Source organism: Anarhichas minor, unplaced genomic scaffold, assembly GCF_050575085.1.
Source record: "Anarhichas minor isolate MPS153535 unplaced genomic scaffold, ASM5057508v1 ptg000027l, whole genome shotgun sequence".
Lineage (NCBI taxonomy): Eukaryota > Metazoa > Chordata > Actinopteri > Perciformes > Anarhichadidae > Anarhichas > Anarhichas minor.
The window spans coordinates 472501-477500 of NW_027466473.1; positions in this window are offsets into that span (position 1 = coordinate 472501).

The following is a 5000-nucleotide window of genomic DNA, read 5'->3' on the forward strand; positions in this document are numbered from 1 at the left end:
ACACCTAAACCCGCACAAACCAATCAACAAAACCCAAAAAACACCCCACTATACTAACCCTCAGAAATTAAAAACCAGACCCCCACCCTCCCCAACCTTACACAAAGCTGTTCTACTAATGAACAGCTCGGTGAACACCTCCTCCCTACAGGCGTGCAGCAGTCCCAAGTGCGCCTTCAAAAGATTTTTGAAGAGTTCTTTTACATTCACTTGTTTATTTTCGAACAACGCATAATTCCTCCTTAGGACTGCTGCATGCCTGGCGAAAGCGAGGAGCGTGTTCACCTGCATCGTAATGCCCCCTCTACCCTGCCTGGGGAGGCCGAAGAGCCACACCCAGTCCCACTCTGTCAGTTGCGCCGCAGTAGCACCACAGCCAGTTTTTAAAAACTGACAGACATATGTTTTAAAACCACTAAGAGCACCACATCTCAGTATGAGGTGCTCGAAATCCTCATCCTCCAGTCCACAGACTGGGCAAAGCCGCTGAAATTTCAGCTTGTGTATCTGATGCAGGACGATGCTAGAGTAGAACCTCCTGTGCCTCAGTTTAAAGTCCGTGTTAAATACTGTATGCGATAAAAAAGGTATTGCCAGGTTGCACCAGATGGATGTTACAGTTTTGGTGGGGAATATGGCTGCCCATCTAAGTTCTGCTGCGGGTCTTTTAATCAGCTTTTGAATCAAAATATCATAAATAACTTTAGTCTTTATTTGAGGAAGTGGAGTGGACTTCGCCCCTTGGCACAGGAGGAAATTCACAGCATCATCCTGCATCAGAATACCACGAGAAGTCAGCGTACGCCAACTTTTTTCCACCCCTTGGGTGATGCTCATCCCTAAGTCCATTATTTGTTTAGTTTTGAACGCCCCTCCCGCCCTCTTCAGTCCCATAAGTGTTTTGTTTTTATCAAAAAATAAAAATTCACCCCCTCTCCCACAGACGCCCCCCAGCGTTGTCAGGCCTGCCTCACGGAGGGCCTTAGACGCTAGGGGTCTGCCTTTGTGGGAGAAGAAGGGCGAATTTAGGAAAGGCAACCGAATCACATGCTCTTTATATTCTACGTCAGGTCTAAGGTGGGGCAGAAATTTGTCCCAAGCCCCCAGCACTTCACGGTAGAACCCCGGAAAGCCTCCTGTGACATTTCTGGGAGAGAAGGCGTACAAATTGTAGCTGCTCCTCTCACCATACTTTGCCAGGAGACCTGCCAAGGTATCTTTCCATGGGTGCTGCCTCTTCGAATCCAAAAACCGGCCTATCAATTTAACCCTAAGTGCATCTCTTTTTGCACTTATGTCAATCAGGTCTAAGCCCCCCTCCCTTTTTTTTGCGATTAAAGTCTTACGAGCGATCATATTGCCCTGCGCCTTCCACAAGAAAGAAGAGATCACGCTGTTTAAAGAATTTAACGCCCAACTCGGCAGCTCGCAAGACCCCAAAATGTGATTCATTTTGGACAGAATTAGAGCATTAGATACGATTACCTTCCCTCTTATGGTCAGCCCTCGGGCCTTCCACAGGTTACAGGTATTACGTATTCTTATTAGAAGCTCTTGCCAGTTCCGGTCTCTAGCTTTAATGCTATCTTTACCTATATAAATACCAAGTATTTTCCTTTCGTCATCTGTGATTTTAAAGCCCCATTTAGCGGCGTCCACCTTATCTCCGTTAAAGATCATAAGCTCAGATTTTGTTATGTTTATTTTTGCCCCAGACGCCCTTTCATAGTTTGCGATATGGGTCATTACCTGTTCAATGTAGGACGTGTTTTTAATAAATATATTAATATCGTCCGCATATTGTATGACCTTAACCATTTTGTTACCCTCAGTTTTAAAACCCTCAATGCTGTTGTCACTCGTGATGCTAAGAGCTAAGGGCTCTGCTACCAGACTGTAGAGTAAGGCCGACAGGGGACACCCCTGTCTGATGGAGCGCCCTAGCACCACAGGCTCCGTGAGGAATCCATTTACTTTTATTCTGCTCTCCGCTCTTTTGTAGAGGAGCTTAACCCGGTTAATAAAACCCGCGCCAAACCCATAGCTCTTCAGTACCTCCCACATAAAAACCTGTTCTACTCTATCAAAGGCTTTTTCGAGGTCTATGCCCAATATGCACCCCCCCTCTTCAGACATTTTATCGACGATATCTCTCACTGCGATGATGTTATCGCTAATGTCTCTATCAGGGATACTGTAGGACTGGGTCTCTGAAACAACAGTTTTTATCACCTCTCTCAGTCTATTTGCGAGCACTTTTGCAAATATTTTATAGTCCGTATTTAGGAGACTAATTGGTCTATAGAATTTAAGTTCATCTTTTGTACCTTTTTTTTTATAAATCAACGTAATTATACCTTCGGTCACTGTCTTCGAGGTATCATTTTGTACCTCCATTTCCTCCAGAACTTTCAACAGGACTGGAGAGAGCAACTCAGAAAAGCAGCAATAGAAGTCCGCAGTGAGGCCATCTGATCCAGGACTTTTGTTCTTTTTAAGCCCCTGTATCGCTGCCTCTATCTCCCCGGTTGTGGTAGGTGAGTCACAAAATGTTTTGTCGTTATCACTGATCTGAATTTTAACCTGATTTGTTAGCTGCTGTATGTGAGGTTCTTTTGGGCATTGCCCTTTGTACAGACAGCTATAGTAACTATGAGCTAGCCTCAATAAGTCACTGTTTTCCGTAAAAGTTTTATTATTGTCATCTTTTAGTTCTGCAATGAATTGCTTTTCCTGAGTTGCTCTCTCCAGTCCTAAAAAGAAAGCCGTGCTTTTTTCCCCCTCTAGCAGGAAAAGAGACCTACTTCTGACCGCAGCACCCTTGCAACGGTGGGCCTCAATTCCTGCTAGTTTAGCTCTATAAAGCTCGTACTTCTCGCTATTATGGCTGTTGTTTAGCTCCATTCTATCTATTTCTTTATTTAGTAGTTCATTTAATATACTCTCCTCTCTCTTCTTGACCCAATTTTTGTCCCTACTATACTTTATAGTGACTTTTTTTATTCTTAATTTAATTTCATCCCAAAATGTGATTTTATTTTCCACAAAAGGAACGTCATAGGCACATTGGGTCAGAAATTTGGTTATCTTTTCTTTATATTCTTTGTCCTCTAACAAGCTATTGTTAAAGCACCAAGTGCTTTTTCCCCTTTTTCCCGTATTATCACCTAGCTTTAGGTCAACATATGCATGATCGCTCCAAGTATTAAAGGTGTACTTTACACCCGAGGCTTTTTTCACTAGGCCAGAGGCCACCAGGACCAGGTCGATACGGGACTGCTTTAAAACACCCAACACAACCTGCCTTCTGGAATAGACTCTCGACCCAGGGTTCACCACACGCCATGCGTCGACCATGTTTTTATTCGTCATAAGATCTTTTAAAGCTGTTCTGCTGGTGTCACATTTGCATTTGTCATGGGAGCTGTCGCTATTGCTCAAAGTGGTGTTAAAATCCCCCAGTAGGATGGTTTTATTGTTAATCCATTTATCCAAGCTTTTGAAGAAGATCCTGCGATCTTCTTCTATGTTTGGAGCGTGGATGTTTATAAGTCTGATTACTTCATTATTGAATAAACAGTCAATTATTAGGCATTTGCCATCATCGGCTTTATAAATTACCTTGCTGTTATTGCTGTGATTCTTATTGATTAAAAGAGCTACCCTCCTAGCTCTCCCAGCTCCCTCCTGAGCCTGAACTTCTCCACTCCACATTTTTTGTACACACTTTACAGTATCCTGATCCCACCCAGTTTCCTGAAGGCAGAGAAAGTCGGCATGCTTATATTTCTCTAAAACAGCTTGGATCTTCAGTATGTTTTTGAACCCATTCGTATTAAATGAAGTTATAGAAAAAGAGTCCAGAGCCATGAGGGCAAACAGTAAGGAAAGATGCAAAAACCCAAATACAGATATTCCCATTATTTTTTTTGCACTTTCTTCCTATTACCTCCTTTCTTTAATAAATCAGAATTCCTTTTCCTCACCGTTTGCACTTGTTCTCCGTCCATTTCTGTGTCAGACACGTCCGGCAGCATCAGGGGGGAACAGTCAACTGACAAGTTGGAGACATCAGCAAAGTCCAGGGAGGACCCTATCTCCGACTGCAGCAAGACTCTTGGCTGCTCCTTGGCCTCCAGGCCCTTCGTCACCACGCTTCTCCCTCTCCCCGTAGCCAGTCTCGACACCCGGACCTTGCTCGGCTTGGCCGGGCTCTGCTCCTGCAGACCCGCGCTGGCTCGTATTACGTCACCGCCTATGCCAGGCTGGCTGGGTGTGGTCACTGGCCCCGCCGCTGCTGTCACCGCTGTAGCCTCTGATGCCACTGCCGCTCGCGCTGCCGTCCCTGGCTCCGCCGCTGCTGCTGCTGCCGTGTCTGGCACCGCCACCTCTCGTGCTGCCGCATCAGGCACCACAGCTGCTGCTTCCGCCGCCACTGGCACCACCTCACTGTCTCCGGTCAGCCCCTCTTGACCGGTTGCCGGTATCGCCTCATCGTTTCCTGCTTCTTCCTCCTGGTCATCACTGCACAACTCCACCTCTGCCCCGGACTCATCGTACGAGGTTTCGTTAGTGCTCTGCATGTCTTCCACCTCCTCCTCCTCCTCCTCATCCACCTCCTGGCACTTGCAAATATCCAGTGCCAGCTTGCAATCCGTGCATTTTTTAGTTTTTTTATTGTTTGTGCACTCTCTGGCATAGTGCCCCTGAACCCCGCAGGTGTGGCAGGAAAACTGCGGGCACTCTCTCTGTATGTGTCCAGGCTGCATGCAAATCCTGCAGATCTTCGTTTGTTTATCATGCAATACGCGAAAATACTCAAAACCCAGCGCTGTCGAGAACTTCGTCGAATACGGGAGGGACTGGACCTTGTCGTTAAACTTCACCCTCACAAAGCGGGTGCCGTCAGTTACTTTGGACCCAGGCCACATTCTTCGCTTCACCGGGGATACAGCTTTTACCCCCCAGCTCAGCAGTTTTGCCAGGATGCTCCTGTCACT